At 41.1% G+C, this 17,768-nt stretch overlaps 1 long non-coding RNA gene across 1 annotated transcript; it reads right to left on the bottom strand.

Annotated features, from left to right (window-relative positions):
- Positions 1-1,130: 1,130 nt before the first annotated feature.
- On the bottom strand, positions 1,131-10,199 carry LOC124290583. Its single transcript, XR_006901979.1, has 3 exons — positions 9,896-10,199; positions 7,714-7,839; positions 1,131-1,308 (listed from the first exon to the last, which is right to left on the bottom strand). It is a non-coding gene; the product is annotated as an uncharacterized LOC124290583 (long non-coding RNA).
- Positions 10,200-17,768: the final 7,569 nt, after the last annotated feature.

Raw genomic sequence — 17,768 nt, 5'->3', positions numbered from 1 at the left:
TCCATCCACTCACTCTCTCTCTCTGTCTCTCTCTCTCTCTCTCTCTCTCTCTCTCTCTCTCTCTCTCTCATGGCTACATCGTGGTCAATAACTTCCAAAATGCCTCTCAGTTTTCGAAATATATTTCGAATTGTAGTTATAAATATTGAACAGACTCCTCGATGTCACCGTCAGTATAAACAGAACGATTAACCAACAGATTGTGTTAATGGTCTGTGGCATGTTCAATGAAGCCCTGGTCAGCTTGGCCAGAGCACAGTGACTGACCCTGATATTGGTATGGTTGCCTTACAACCGTCATTATACCTACACACTGACCAGTGTCCTTCAAAGTGACAATACCAGGCCTTATATAGATTCCCTGGGAACAATGACCACAACACCCTAACAGATTGATCGCGTTATTGATGACAACTGTTAACTCTTTCGACGTCCGGGCCTGGCACTGCATGACTTGTTATTGGCGTTTTCTTGCAGTTTGTTATTTCGTGTAACAGGCGGCCCGACAACACGGTGATCATGACCACCCATGCTGATTGGTTTGTCTGTGCCCATTGGTGCCGATTACTGCAGCATTAATGTGTAAATGGATCACTATTAAACTTAGTGGTTATACCGGATATTCGAGAAACTGAGTGGATCCTGCCACACCGGTGGCATCCGTCAAATTGCATTGACTCATCAGAGGTCCGAGAACTGTGACTAAATCATATATAAACAAACCGGCAAAAGACTGCATGTTGATCACAATAAATTTTGCATACAATTAACGCTTTAAACGTTCGTAACATTCTCCGACAAAGGTACCTAAATGTCCTTACTCGTATACACGAACGCCGTCTCATCGACTGTTTTCAGTTACAGGAACGTACTGCAGAACGTACACTTGGCAACTCATGATGTAAATATCATACTACCGCCAACATTGGCCCCGTTCCACATTGCTCTAACACGTTAGCATTGACTTACGTCAAACATCCTAACGCTGAGGTCACTTTGCATATCGACGTCTTGTGGGTGATAAATTCACAGGTGACTGCTCTGTTTTCGAATGAGTTGGGTTTTACGCCGCTTTTAGCAATATTCCAGCAGTATCACGGCCTGTTTTTGAGACAACAGCAGCAACAACAAAGCCAACAATCTTCTTTATTTACACAAAATATCGTAACCAGCCTTGCGCTTATTGGGATCACAATAGATGTTGTCCGAGCGAGCTGGAAACGTGGGACAGAAGAAGATGAACCTGTTAAATGTCTTTTGGGTTATATTCATCCAGTGCCTGAAGTTGTCACTGATGGAACGGCCAACCTGAAAAAGAGGAAATAAGAACTGGAATCAGCCTAATGCAAGATGTCTTCAAATGTGAGGGTGCCCAGCATGGACGGTTTGAAGTTGTTCCTACTGAAAGGTCTCAGATAACAGTCCCACAACACCCTGTCTCAAATATATACTCATGGAAACGAATAAGGGAACACATGAAAGTACAAGTGTTCCTTTCTTCTTTTTCCAGGTTTCTGCACAAGCTTTGAATTGCGACGGTGGTTGAAAATCTGGAAAAGAATATAGGAACAATTGTACTTTCATGTGTTCCCTTATTCGTTTCCATGAGTATTTATACTAGGCACATAAAGAAACTGTGCATACAAAAATTTAAAATCGAAATTTATCAAACCTGTGTAGACACATAAGGATTTAAATTCAGAGATTAGTGACATGTATCCAACATGCATGCACGTGCCACGTTCCGTGACGTCAGTGGGTTCGTCCTTGAGACGTGCAATACGTTGTTGTACGTGCTTTCCGGGAAAGAGAAACAGAGCAAATGAATGCCACATAATACTGTCACTTTGGAAAGCTCAACCCCTGCCCTTGCGATCGTACAAAGAATTAAACGGCTATTGAAACGCATAGCATGCCAAGGCTCACGTCTGCACAACGTCATGAGGCCATTTGGATGGTCCTTGGGGGAATGTCTCAATGACAAGTGGCTGCACATTTCCACTGCCACCGGAACACCATTTCTGCACTGGTGAGATGCTACCAGAACATAAATGACATCATCGATCGGCCACGTTCTGGACGTCCACGTGTAACAACGCCAAGACAGGACAGATGGATAAGGGTGACCCGTCTTCGCCACAGGTTTCAGACTGCAGTGATGACTGCCCGAACCATCCCAGGATTTCGCCGTATCCACACCAACACAGTTCGACAACGTTTACGTCATCACGGGATCAGACCACGACGTCCCGCCATACGGCCTATCCTGACACAACGTCATCGACAATCTCGCCGAATGTGGTGCCGAAATCATGTCCGCAGACCCTTGTTTTGGTGGAGAAATGTTGTTTTTACAGATGAGTCCAGGTTTAACATTTCCCATAGTGATGGACGTCAACGTGCCTATAGACGCGTGGTAGAACGTTATGCACAGGCCTGTGTCTTGGAGAGGAATCGCTTTGGTGGTGGTTCCGTCATGATTTGGGGTGGAATAACAGCACGCCAAAGAACTTCTTTGGTGATTGTTCAGGGCAACTTAACTGGTGTGGGCTACAGGAATCAGATTCTTCGACCTGTGGCAATTCCTTTTCTGCAACGTCATGGCCCTGGGTTAACATTCCAACAGGACAATGCCCGCCCTCATACGGCAAGGGTTGCTATGGATTTCTTGCAACACCACAACGTTGACTTACTGCCTTGGCCTGCAAATTCACCGGATCTCTCCCCGATAGAGCATGTTTGGGACGAGATGGATCGACGTCTACGCCGTCTTCCTCATACGCCAGATAACGTCCTTGACCTTGCAACAGAACTTAAGAGAATCTGGCGTGACATCCCACAAGCCTTCCTTGCACGTTTGATAGGCTCTATGCGTCGTCGATGCACTGCTGTTCTCAATGCCGATGGTGGACATACCCGTTATTGAGCTTGTGACATGGTCGTTTGACCCCTGTCCCGCTTGTGGACACGTGACGTCATTGTGATTGACTTCTCAATTGAAATTCTCCCGACTTGTTATGGTCTCATGATCCCTCCATTAAAGTTTATAAGTACCTTTGACATTGTTATCGTACTTATCCACTGGGATAATATTTTGACAATGTACAGTTTCTTTATGTGGCTAGTATACAAACTGCATGTACTCACGTCCTCAAGTCGTCCAGGTAAGTAATAGTAACAATGTATTGTAATCAATAATATTAAAAATATATAATACACTCTTTAATAAAATAGTGAATGATGCAATAATAAAGTTAATACCTTGCAACAGAACAAAGATAGGTTTTGACGACAAACATCCTGTTCAACATCCTTCATGTCTGAAACCTTTTTACTCCAAAACACATCCTTACAGAGGCATTTAGAAGTTGGAGTAGTAAGGAAGGAGAACAATCTATGGATGAACAACGTCTTTATTAGAGTTATTTAAAACGTCAAAACGTCGCTCTTGCTGTAACGAGTCTTCCGTCCTGAAGCCCCACTCACGTCTCTAGGGTGTCATTGCTGATCTTTGTCCAAATGAGGTCGATTAATTTCTGTTGAACATTATTTCTGTGAATCTTATTGATTCTGCTTACTCATACAGTTGTGGGTTACTTGATTTCCTTCCTTGTTTGTGTATGAAGTAGCCATGCCGCGTTTGGAACCCACAAAGCGTCTACGGATTATTGGCTTGCTGGAAATTGTAAGTGGCCAATAGTTCAATGCTTTACAGTCTGTGATTTGCAGAGTATGAAACAGGTACTAAGACACCCATAATGTTGACGACCGAGGATCGAACCCGCTCTCCGGGCGGATGCTCTAACCACTACACCACGGAGGTGGTCAAAAGAGTACAGAGCTCAAACGGATAATCCAATAACTCCAAACATTCATCAGACTTCTGGAAAACGAGTTACCAGTAAGACGATGCGAAAATGGCCTACATGCAGTTTATCTCAACGCTCGACAACCACGTGTTTTATGACCCCCCACAAATCGTCATATAGCCGACATACATCAATGGCGTAGGGAACGTCGAAACTGAAGTAATCGTTGCCGATCACGCGTGGTGTGAGGAGTATGACAGACCCCTTAAGTCGACATTTGGAGTCAATGCCCTGTTAAGTGAATGTATGTTTCACAAATCGTGGCAGTTCTAGGCACTATTGATACCCAAAAGTCAAATTAAAAATGTCCTTTCTTACCCTTTCGTCGTCAAGGTCGTTGTTCTTCATAACATCTACTGTCACTGCCGGTTCTAATGACTTCCCGATTTGGTAAGTATTACCATACAACCATGACTAGGAACTAATATCATGCCCATTTGAAAAAAACACTATTTACTCTTCGTTATTTTGTAATTCAGGTGGAAGCCCAGCTTGATCGACGACACTTCTTGCATTCCAACACTTCATTTGCTAAGCCTGATACTCTACAACAGGCCTTATAGAGTCCCGCTGCTGGAACGGAGTCGACTGATACTTTGCATTTCTATGCATAACCCACCTGATGTCGCTCTGAGGTACATTGTCAGTGGTGCTGCAGGTCGCTGGACAGTGTTTCTGCATTGCAAATGGGCCGTGTTAATTCTTCTGCTCTAACCTTGATTATATTCTGAAATGCAGATCCTGACCTTCCCGATCATTTACCTACCAATGAGTTGTGTTTGTGAACTTTCATCCTATACTCTTTGAATGACACTACACTGTAAAACTAACTCATGTGTGAGCAGCCTCGAGTCGTGAGTTGTAATATTCAGAATTATTTGTGAATTGTCTTGAATTATCTTAAAAAAATGCAAACGATGTAAATATACCTTCGGTGTTTCAGTCCATATATGTAAACACAGTCCACTCATCGCTGGCCACTAATGACTACGTTGTAACAGACTACAGCTGGCACACGTGTCCACGGATACAGGAAATCCCCGGACCATGTACGCTAAGCTACCGGCATTCCGAGAACCAACTAGGTAGAAGGCCAACTTCACTGAAGGGAGTTAAGCTACTTAAGCTGTTGGTTTATCAAAAGTAAGGATTATATATATATAACGGTTTACTGGTTCTCTTGTTGTGGACTGACCAGTGAGAACACATGGAATCTAAAAGTTTCATGGAATCTAAAGGCGTTCCATACGCCCTCAATGTATGTATTGATAGAGATTGTAGAGGTTTCATCGCATCGTAAAGCATCCATTGTTTCATCCACTCAATTACACACCATCATGTTTCATCGCAAGCAGTTACCACAGCATCATCGCGTCATTGTTTCATCGCGTCACTTCATTGTTACACAGCATCACTTTATTGTTTCATCGCATCACTTCATTGTTACACAGCATCACTTTACATCGCATCACTTCATTCAGTTACACAGCATCACTTCATTGTTTCATCGCGTCACTTCATTGTTACACAGCATCACTTCATTGTTTCATCGCGTCACTTCATTGTTACACAGCATCACTTTATTGTTTCATCGCGTCACTTCATTGTTACACACCATCACTTTATTGTTTCTTTGCGTCACTTCATTGTTACACACCATCACTTTATTGTTTCTTTGCGTCACTTCATTGCTACACACCATCACTTTATTGTTTCATCGCATCACTTCATAGTTACACAGCATCACTTTATTGTTTCATCGCATCACTTCATAGTTACACAGCATCACTTTATTGCTTCATCACGTCATTTCATATGTCCATGCCATCACTTAATGGTTCCATAGCATCACGTCTTTTCATATGTCCATGCCATCACTTAATGGTTCCATAGCATCACGTCATTTCATATGTCCATGCCATCACTTAATGGTTCCATAGCATCACGTCATTTCATATGTCCATGCCATCACTTAATGGTTCCATAGCATCACGTCTTTTCATATGTCCATGCCATCACTTAATGGTTCCATAGCATCACGTCATTTCATATGTCCATGCCATCACTTAATGGTTCCATAGCATCACGTCATTTCATATGTCCATGCCATCACTTAATGGTTCCATAGCATCACGTCATTTCATATGTCCATGCCATCACTTAATGGTTCCATAGCATCACGTCATTTCATATGTCCATGCCATCACTTAATGGTTCCATAGCATCACATCATTTCATAGTTCCATAGCATCACTTCAATGTTTCGTCGCGTCACTTCATAGTTCCATCTGATCACATCTTAGTTAGATCTCATCACTTCAGTGTTTTATCACTTCATAGTTCCATAGCATTACTTCAACGTTTCATCACGTCATGATTCATAATTTCACTGCATCACTTCAATGTTTCATCACATCACTTCAATGTTTCATCACGTCATGTTTCATAATTTCACTGCATCACTTCAATGTTTCATCACATTACTTCAATGTTTCATCACGTAACCTCATAATATTACGTGTTGATTCCCAAGTTGAATCTAAAACACAGTCTGAACTTGGTCTGCATCCAATAAACAAAGCAATGTAATGTACTTAACCATTGCATTCTACAATTAACCAAGTTTACAAAATAATAACAAATCACTATTAAGGTGTAGCAGTACAAACTAGTGGCAGCACAAATTCAATCCCGCCGTGATGTTGCTGGAATATTGCTAAAAGTGGCGTAAAACCAAACTCAGTCAAAGGCAGCATAATAAACAAGCAGGGACCACAGTGGGTGGAGACTTTACTATTACGCCGATTTTAGCAATTTTCCATTATTATCACAGCGGGGAACACCAGAAACGGGCTTTACACATCTTACCCACGCGGGGAATCGAACCCGGGTCTTCGGCGTGACGAGCGAACGCTCTAACCACAAGGCTACCCTACCGCCCCCAGGGATCATAGCAATAATTACAGGCGGCACTATTCACCTGACTGCAACAATGGTCAAGTTTCCATAAAACCCGGAGTATCCAGGGTAAGAAATATCTCTATACAATTGCTGTTCTTGTACCTTGAGATGTAATGTGAGATGAGGGGCATAGGTTAGGGGACCGTTCATAATTTATGGCTAGGGGGTGATGATGATTTTGTACACATGTACTTTGGGGAGAAGAATCAATTTTGTACATAAGATTAATTAAAAAATATGATTACAAAATATGAGAAAGGAGGGGGGTCATGACATGCAGGGCGGTCACTTACTTTGTACATAAAATTTGGGGCGGGACAGTCACATTCATAGGCGGATCCAGAAAGTTTCGGGGGTGGGGTGTGGGGCCCTTAGCCATAAATTATGAACGGCCCCTTAGCACTCTTTATATACCTAAGAAAGAAACCCCAGAACAGTTTCCAACTCCTAAGGTCAGAATATAGAGGAAATACCCATAGGATTGTAGTACCCGTAAAGCATGGCTCCTTTGTTTCAGACCGGGCGTAGATTTTCGAAGCTCTCTTAGCGCTAAAATAGTCGTAAGTGCCACACATTGACATACGACTATCTTAGCGCTAAGAGAGCCTCGAAATTCTTCGCACTGGGGTTTAACTGACGCCAAACCAGTTAACCCCGGGCCGGAACTACTTTGCAAACAACAAACACATAATTTTCAGTAAAGTTTTATTCGGGATAATGTACATTTTCGCAGGGTTTTTTTTCACTTGAAGTGGATATTGAGGGAGACATTAACACTGCCGTCTGACGGAGCAGCCACTGTGCACGACTGTAACGGTTGTGTCGGTTGTAACAGTTTTCCGTACCCTGCACAACCCGGCGTAAGTATTCTCAAGGTACTCACAGGTATTGCTATCACTGCTTGATTCACCATAAGGTCCATATCCAGTCCCATTTGGGAAGCTTGCAGCATATTACTGTCAAATAGGTGTGCGTCCATACTGAACATGTGCTCTGACCATGCGCGTGCCTTGAAGTATTCAGAAAACAAATAATCACTCATGTCAAATGGCCCAAGCATAACCAATAGCAGCCCCAAACAAGAATAAGTAATTAGTAAGAATGTCAATCAGTTCGAAATGCACGTGCAGGTCATGCAAGACATGCTGACCAGCGTAAGACATCAGTGGCTTCAAATGATAGGAAAGCCTATTCACAACCATGAAAGCAAAACCAACCTACGCACAACATTTAGATCGCTATTTTAACTTACATTTACAGAATAATCAGGGAAGTTAATACCATGTAAAGATGACCATGGTATAAATAGGATAGACCACTCGCACTCCGTGTTTAGCCATTGAAATGCTGCGCTACGCGCCTCGGGGTTTAACTCAGCATTTCAACGGTTAAACACAGGACCCTCGTGGTCTAACCTATACGGTGTGTGTGCGTGCGTGCGTGCGTGCGTGCGTGCGTGCGTGCGTGCGTGCGTGCGTGTGTGTGTGTGTGTGTGTCACCCATTTTGTTCTGGGGAGGTAGCGGGGTCATCAATTTTGTACACATGTACTAGGGGGGGCATCAATTTTGTACATACAAATATTTTAAAATTATGCTTTAAAATATGGGAAGGGGAAGGGGGTCGTTGATTTTGTACATGACATGCAGGGGGTCACTTACTTTGTGCATAAATTGTAGGGGTTGGGGGGTCAGTCACATTGTCACATTGTATACACGCTTTTCCACATTACAAGAGTTTCGCATAGTCACCTCATACTACCATCACATCATTACATACTGTCATCCTATAGCTCCATAGTTTCAGGCGCGGGTTCGATCCCCGACCGCGTCATACCAAAAGACGTTAAAATATGGTACTTGTTGGTCCCTGCCTGGCGCTCGGCATTAATGGGTACAACAAGGACTGGTTGGATCGGAGTCAGTATAATGTGTCTGAGTGGGGTATTGATGCTTCATTGCGGCATGGTATCTCAGTGGGCTAGCACTATAAAACCAGCTTCAGTCTGGGCTAGTACAAGCAGCCGCACATACACATACACACGCATGCACGTCGTCATATGAGCAAAATATTCTCAAGCACGACGTTAAACCCAATTCCACCACCACCACCACCATAGTTTCATGGCATCACCATAAATTGAAACTATAAAAATGTAATGTAAAAGACGGGTTGCTTGGTTGTTTTTTATTAATTTGGTGCTATGACATATTCTGTTTGTAAATAATAATGTAATGAATATATATGTTGTCAAACAACTCATTTGGACTTTGTACTTAGAAGAGTATGAATGCAGGCTTGGTCTCGTCGCTATATAGCCGAGAGCCGCGATGCGGTCCTATATGTACAGTCGAGACATGACCCTGCATTATATCTTGACTGTATAGGACAGCATCGCGGCTCTCGGCTAGGCTAGGTGGCCTGGTGGTGAAAGCCTTCTCTCGTCACGGGGCGGATCCCCCTTCTCCAGAATTCTGGATCATCTCTATATTGTTTGCTTAATCTTTAAAGCGTCGCAAAACCATATTCATTCATGGCATCACTGCATGTGCATGCCTCTCTTAACGTTAATAGGTCGGTGGGGGTAGCCTAGTAGTTAAAGCGTTCGCTCGGAACGACGAAGGCCCGGGTTCGATTCCCCACATGGGTACAATGTGAGCCCATTTCTGGTTTCTCCCGTCGTGATATTGCTGGAATATTGCTAAAAGCATACTCAATGTTAAAACCAAACGCACGGGATTCCTATTCACTGAAAACAAAACCCGTACTAGTGAACGAAGACCTGCCGTTGAGAGTATAATTATACATATCTAAACTAAAATATCCGTCATAGTGTTACGTAAAATCCTCTCTCATATATACGCCATGCATATATAGTTATATTGGGGTATACACGGGTGGGGGGTGTTTATATACCGGCTCGAGAACAGCGACGCCGCGATTGGCTGTTTAATGTTCAGCAGACGATAACAGCCAGTGTGTATACGGGTGTATCTGGTTTGTCAACGAGAGCGGAAGCCCGTATTGACCTCGAGGTCATCTAAAGAGTCACACAACTAGGGTACACAGTTATCCAGTGTGGTGAACTTTTGCCAGGATACCCCGACACATGGTAAGTTGCAGACTTGATTCATACACCGTCCTACGTGATCGCGTGCCGAACACACGATGAACAAACTGGCACGCACCTGTTGCTTCGTTGTGCAGGTGACAGGTGAGTGTCCCACACAGCGATACACATATAGGAACACGACAGCGTACATACATATCCTGATGCATGCAGATCGATAGCCACTGTCTATCATCACCCTTGTGTCGGGATGGTAGTATACTATGTGACATCAAGTACGTAATACAAGGAAAGGCACTTGTCAGGTAAGTCGGTTTTGGGAGTGGCAAATTACAAAGGCACCACAATGTGTTATAATCTGATTACACAACAGCCAGTGGAGAAGTTATTGTTTGTGGTATTACTTTTCATTGTGAGGATGTGTTGACCACGTCAGACTGAACAATACACGAGGCCATGAACATCCAATTTCATGTATACCAATTGAGGAAATGATCAATGAGGAACATTATATGGAAGTGTGTATAGATTTTCCAGGTATGAATTGAAGGTGGACTGTGAATTGACATGAAAATGGTCGTTTTGTGAAAGTGAGATTCACAATTTTAGTTTTCTTGCAATTATTTACATTTGTATACACGCTTTCTGAAGTAATAGTTGTTCTTTGTTTATATCTGAATTAGATCTTATACTTTTTAAAAAGTATATGGGCATATGTGAGGGCATTCTACAGCAAAATCACATCTTTCATGACTTTCATGACTTTGTTCAATTAAGAAACATGATATCATACCTTTAAGGAGTGTTTCCCAGAAGAACTATATGTTAAACATTGCATGTAATAAACTTGTATTTTAAAAATTTCAATTTTGGAAAGAGCAGAAATTCTGCATTTTTTAAACATTGTGATGAGCAATATTGCTGCTGACTTTGACACTGTCGATTATTAAATTAAAAAAACATGTTATTATCCTATCCTTGGAACAGAATTGTTACGTGAACCAACCCTAAGACCATGCAGTCTCCTTGAGAGTTTAGATCAGGGTTAGAATTGCTTTTCAGCAAAGCATACTTGTAATAAGAGGCATCTTGCAGGAATAGACTGGACTTGCCATCACATCCTTACTGCATAGATTAATGCTCATGATGAGAGTCACAAGATTGTGTGGTCCAGACTGTTATTTACAACTGCTGTGTTCTTGTCCGAGTTTTGCTGAGTGTAGTGTTAAACAATCAACAAACAACGATTAGGTGTCACCCCCGCTGGATGTTTATAGGCATTGTGGGCAGGAGGTCCAAATGACAGTCCTCCCTTGCAATGCCAACAGAAGTGGTAGTTATTGTAACATGACAAATATACATACATCACAAGTACCCTTTTTTACATGATATTATCTTTTTCTGCCTATTCCATTTGTCAATGTTCAGCTGACAACACTGTTGGGAGTTCTGTGTTGTATAATTTCATGTGGAAGGGTAATGAATGTCATAGTCTGTGATTTGTTTTCCCATATGAAATACAACTGAGATTTTAGAAATATTTACTGATGGTAATACATGGCTGTATTATCATAAATCATAAATAAAAGGCTGATTTGCTTCATGGCTGAGAACCAGGAAACGTCATTAATCAGAAACTGTATTTACAATGCCTGGTTGCTGGGAAATTGTGAAAAGATCCTTGAAAACATCAGTACTTCAATTCTTGTAACAGTTTGTGTATTTAAGAGGGATCATATTCAACAGTCTTCATATTCAGTAGTGTATATTCAACAGCGGGTTTATTCAACAAATTCAAAGTTTCTTGATTTCAACTCTTTCACCTCATGCTGGAATGTGTGTGTGTGTGTGTGTGTGTGTGTGTGTGTGTATTTATTTATTTATTTATTTATTTATTTATTTATTTATTTATTTATTTATTTGTGTGTGTGATTGATATATTATTTATTTATTTATTTATTTATTTATTTCAAGATAGAATATAGTGGCACACTGGACTATTTTTCAATTGTTGTGGAGATCATTTAGTGGAAAGTTCATCTGGAAATTCCAAGGGCGGTGAGGTAGCCTAATGGTTATAGTGTCCATGCATCATACTGAAGACCCAGGTTCGATCCCCACATAGGGTACAATGTGTGAAACCCATTTTAGCTGTCCTTTGCCGTGATATTGCTGGAATATTGTTAAAGGTGGCACTCACTTACTCACTCTGGAGGGTCCATCTTTGTCCATCACAAAGTTCACTTCACCAAACAAGTTTGAGATCAATAAGCAGTAGATTATTTAGAAGTGATTGCTGGGATGTGTCATGTTAGCTGCAATATGGTCATGTGTGTTTTTTATTTTAAGGTTAAGCTTAATTGCAAATCACAATTATTAATTATGAACATTTACTACTGTTGTCAGGCAAGGTGAATCAGGCATATCCATTTGAACAGCGGATAACAGTTATGGTTGGTAACAGACTGTAACAGAGGACAAGCAGTTAATTACTGTTGCCTCCATGTCTGACAGTGCAGAGGGCTTACATGCACAGTACCACACTAGCAGTGCATGTTGTCGGACAGGCAGAAGTCAATGGACACTCAGGCAATGTTTGATATTGTTTTCCGCTCTCAGTGCATCTTTGCTTTTGTCTGTATACTTGTCTCCTGAAATTTCTAGATTTTTCAGATTCACTAAATTCATTTCCATGAAATATATATTTACAGAGACCATTTTCTTCTTCCTTTTTTAGGTGTTGGTAAAAGTGTTCGCTCATCATACCGAAAACTCGGGTTTGATTGCCCATATGGGTACAATGAGTGAAGCCCATTTCTGCTGTCCCCTATCGTGTTAATGCTGGAATAATGCTAAAACCCAACTTACTCACTCACTCCTACAGTATGGTCCTTTCATTCAGTTAGGTAGCCTGGTGGTTAAAGCATTTGCTCATCACGCTGAAGACCCGGGTTTGATTCCCCACATGGGTACAATGTGTGAAGCCCATTTCTGGTGTCCCCAGCTGTGATATTGCTGGAATATGGCTAAAAGCGGCGTAAAACTAAACTCACTCACTCATTCAATTATTTGTGTTAAGACACAAATTAACCCAGCTGAGCTTACGCTGTGTAATGACTAAAGCTAACAAATTACCTTGGCGGAGAAAGTGAGTATGTGTACATCCAGTTATGAACTTCTGAGTACAACAATGGGAAGGTACAGAAGATTCAGTCAGTATACTCGTAGAAACTGTATGTTTCACTGTGATGTCCCTGCACAAAGGATTATCACAATTTGTTTGTGGTTGTGATAATTCTTTTGTTCATCTTCAGAAGCCCATCCTTGTCATAAGAGGTATTTAAGTAGATTGATGCTCCTGCTGTTGATCACTGGATTGTCTGGTCCAGACATTTATTTACTGACTGCCGCCATATAGCTGGAATATTGGTGAATGTGGTGTGAAACTAAACTCACTCACTCACTCTTTTGTTCATTTCCATCCAGGTTTTGTTCTTTATACTACAGCAGTTGAAGTTAATATGTGTTTTATCAACATGTGCTGTATATCAGATAGGTCATATTACACCGACTGCATATAACAGTCTCTAGTAAAAAGGTGATAAAGGTTATCAAATTCCAGTCAGTAGCAACAACAAACATTATGAACCTCCAGTGACGTCATCCATTTTGTTCCATACAAGGTTGTCTCCTTACACCTAGTGCTGAGACTCAGGTTTTAAGCTGGGCGTGACTTTAAATAGACATGGAGAGGTTTCACTTTCAAGAACTTCTTTCAAGTATGACCAAAGGGTTTTTTTCAGTTACAAGTGAGACCTTTGAGGTGTTATTGCTTGCATGTAAGAACTGATTTTGAGCTTCAAACCTTCTTTTAAGGTTGTATTTTGTGTGATTTTTGCTATGTGTACCTGGGTCAGTGGACCATGTCTCAGTAACACGCCAGGCTATATTTACATAGAGACAATGTCTCAGAGAGATCTAACAACATAGAGAAAATATTTCAGTAACACACAGGGCTAAAATTACATACAGAAAACATCTCCCGTCACGTCAAATAAAGCAACACTAAAAATAGTGCTCCAATCAAATTACAATCTGGTTACATATTTGAAATGGCACTTGGGAATGTCTCTGATACAACTGGGAATGCCTCATAGTAATATGACTTCGATCTCACTATCTTCAGACAAAGGACAACGTCTATTCCCACTAAAAGTGAAATTATAGCAGTCAATTTATTGATTAAGTAAATGGATGGTTCACTCATACAAGGCAGAGTTATACTGAACTCATCTTCAGAAGAGCCATTTTGATTGGTTGTTAGTTTCAAGCTCATAAGCAAGATATATGAGGGTGCCATCACCACCTTGCTCCCAAATACCTTCCATTTTTCTGTTGCATTTTATCACCTCGAATTCCAAGTACTAGTACTACTGAAAACAACCTCAAAAGCACATGTCAGAATCTACCCATGAAGATCTGGGTTAGAATTGGCCTTCAGTAACCCATGCTTGTCGTAAGAGGTGACTAACAGGATCGGATGATCAGGCTCGCTGACTTGGTGGACACATGTCATATTTCGATTGTGTAGATCAATGCTCATCATGTTGATCATTGGAGTGTCTGGTCCAGAATCAATTATTTACAGACCGCCACCATTTAGGTGAAATATTGCCAAATGTGCAACATTAAACGACAACCAACCAACATGCCAGAATCTAGAAAGACAAAATGTTGCCCTACAACTACAGAACACACATGGCCCCGAAAGAATGAGATGTGGGGTTAAATTGCTGAAAAAAATGGAATATGTAAGGAAAATTGAATCATGTCATTATTTCTTAAATACTTTGATATCAAATATTTAATATTCTTTGGGTCACATGTGCCACACTGCTAGTATGTTGCGTACTAAAAATCTAACATTGTTCATTCAACTTCTGATACATCAGAGAATTTCTTTAATTTTTTATGAATATGTACTGCATATTTGTATGACAAAATAGTTTGTCATTCTTGAATGGATATAAAAGCTTCACGAAGTGTATATAAACATCCCTTTCTGTATATCCCGTGTACATATAGTATATGAGGGTGGTATAAGTGCTGAGCAATATCCACCGTGAGCTAAGTCTGACTGCTTGTCAACGTTCCTCATACTTGACTGTGTATCAATGCAGCTGACGGTGTCAGTGGGTTCAAAGTAGTTTTGTATGTATAATTTAATGGGTATCTCATCAGCTAAGTATACAATGCTCTTTGGGATGCTGTTAAATAGAAATTGTGGGTCAGTGGATTTCAGTGACACTGTATGAACGTATCTTCAACACATCAACTGTTTGGTAGGTTTTATGGGTGTACAGGAATGTGGTATACCTGTACTCAGCTGTCCTTGTTGTCACTTATCTAGGGTGCAGCAGCTTGCTAAGATTCGCATGTATGAATATAATGTAAAGTGCAGTCCCAATTGTCTGCTAGAGTAAGGTATCACTTAATCTCCATTAAATCATTCGTTTCTATTCCTCGAACAGGTTCAGAGTGTTGTCGGGTTGTGCACACTTCGTGGATTGAGGTTACATGGCTTTCTAAATGATAGATTTGTATGTTTGTGACAAGACCACATAGGTGGGACACACCAGAAGCCGTACTGTCAAGTCATTTCTAAGTCATGTCCTGAATCTGTGGGTGTTTGCTGTGAGTAACCATAAACCTGCCCAGCAACTCAAACAGTTTCTCCACAATCTTGGAATATTTACCAAAAGCTGTAAAATTTGAAATGCATTTTAAAGAAAAAAATACTGATCATAGAAAAGGAAAAGCTCTTTCACACATTATTAGAGATGTTTAACGCCACACTCAGCAATATTCCAGGTATGTGGTGGCGATCTGTAATAAATTGATCTGCACATTTGGGATTACAATGATATTTGTCAGCCAAGTCAGCAAGCCTGACCACTCGATCCCGTTAGTCGCCTCTTACAACAAGCATGGGTTGCTGAAGATCTAACCTCGATCTTCATAGGTTTGAGATAGGCAAATGATGAGGATGTAGTAACGTTTAGGTAGACAAATCAGGATGAAAATGTGTTAAAGATTAGGTGAACAACAGATATTTTATGGCTTATATACAGTACTCCTAACTTGAACACTCTTTAGATATTGGAACTGTTCATGGTTTTAACTGGTCTGCATGACAGTGGGCTGTAGATTTCATTATGTTTTGTCTTTAAAGAATCATGCAGACAATAGGTCTGTGACCCATTTTGAAGGACCAGGCAGTTAGTCTACAAGTTTTTGAATCTGTGTAGAAATGAAATCATGGCCCTTGTGGTGAGTATAGGGCCACCAGTGTGCTAGTGGCTGGAGATCTGTTTCAGTAGTATCTGAATGTAGGAACCATCTGATTATTTCAATATTCTGACAATGACCCCATTAATTTCCAGCAGAATTTTGAACAGTTCTTTCACAGTAAAGTCCCAGGTACTTAGTCAGCTGACCTGCTGAGTCAGATTGGGCATGAGGTATTCGGGTGACAATGTTCATTGGTTGCTGTATTGTGTGTAGGCTATTGTGTGTCAGTCCCGTGTAGGTATATGTCATGTGTGACTGGCCATGTGTGACACACACAAACACATGTAGACATACACCCTGAACACATCCATCTTGCTGCTATGTACTCACGATTTCATTCGTGAAGGGATGTCAATACTTAATCCTTGTAATTATGGTTTCCACGGTCTGCATGATGTGATATTGTACATATCAGATTCAGGAGGCTAGATGTTCTGTACCTGTAAGTATTGTTTATTCATGTTATTCATTGTGAGCCGCATCATTTCAGTATTTATAGCCATGTGATTGTCTGACACGGCTAAAATGACAGAGATATTTAAACAACTTATGCTGTATAGCCTGATTAGAAAGAGCATAGGTGGATTCAGAGGTGGGGTGCACACCCTTTGTCCTGAAAGTTTATCAAATGGCTATTGAAACTCTCGTGAAAACCATTTTTGCATCCCCCAGTTCTCAAAACGCTGTATCCGTCCCTGAAGTGCTAGTATTGCAATGCCTTGTCAAATCTAGATCTGGCAGGCAATACTTGCACATACAGTCAAATCCCGATGAGTCGAATGCCGGTGTCTCGAATATTATGCATAACTCAAAGTACCTGTCGGTCCCGACCATTCCCTGTTATAGTTGTCATCATTTGAATACCGGTTACACGAATTTGTCTCATAAATACACATGACTCGAGAAGGAAATTTGGCCCCATGAGATTCAAACAACAGCAATCTTGTATACATAAGCCGAAGTCAGTCAATGAGAAGTTGATTGGTGTAGCAGACTGATCCAATTAACAAACCAGCGCGGCTCACACCTTTCCGCCATTGACGGGTGAGTTCAAAAGGCAGTTTAGTGATTTTATGGAAATCGCTGTCTGTGCTAATCAGACTGGAACTGATAAGGTGCCCCTATTAGTGATAGGGAAATCATTAGGTAAACAAATGCTTAGGTGGAGGAATTAGGACAGGATCATCTTTTTTTCTACCCTCATAGACATACCTATGTCTCGAATACATCGATAAGTCGAATTTATTACTTGGTCCCCAGCGATTCGACTCATCGGGATTTGACTGTATTATCATTGTATAATACCCTCCTTAGGTATGCTAATCATCAACAATAGCAGGGGAACACTATTTCTTTTCCGTTATATTTCAGTTTATGGCAGGCCATGTCATGCCAACTTTGTTTATATGTAAACATGGGGAAAAGTTGTTTTTTGGGCATTGCAATTATCTTCTGGAGGTAATCATTTCTGTGAAAAAAGGCAATGATTTATCCAACACAGGTGATTGATCAACTTAAA

Source organism: Haliotis rubra, unplaced genomic scaffold (genome assembly GCF_003918875.1).
Source record: "Haliotis rubra isolate DU_JTF1 unplaced genomic scaffold, ASM391887v1 Scf47, whole genome shotgun sequence".
Lineage (NCBI taxonomy): Eukaryota > Metazoa > Mollusca > Gastropoda > Lepetellida > Haliotidae > Haliotis > Haliotis rubra.
This window is presented reverse-complemented; position numbering and strand designations above follow the sequence as displayed.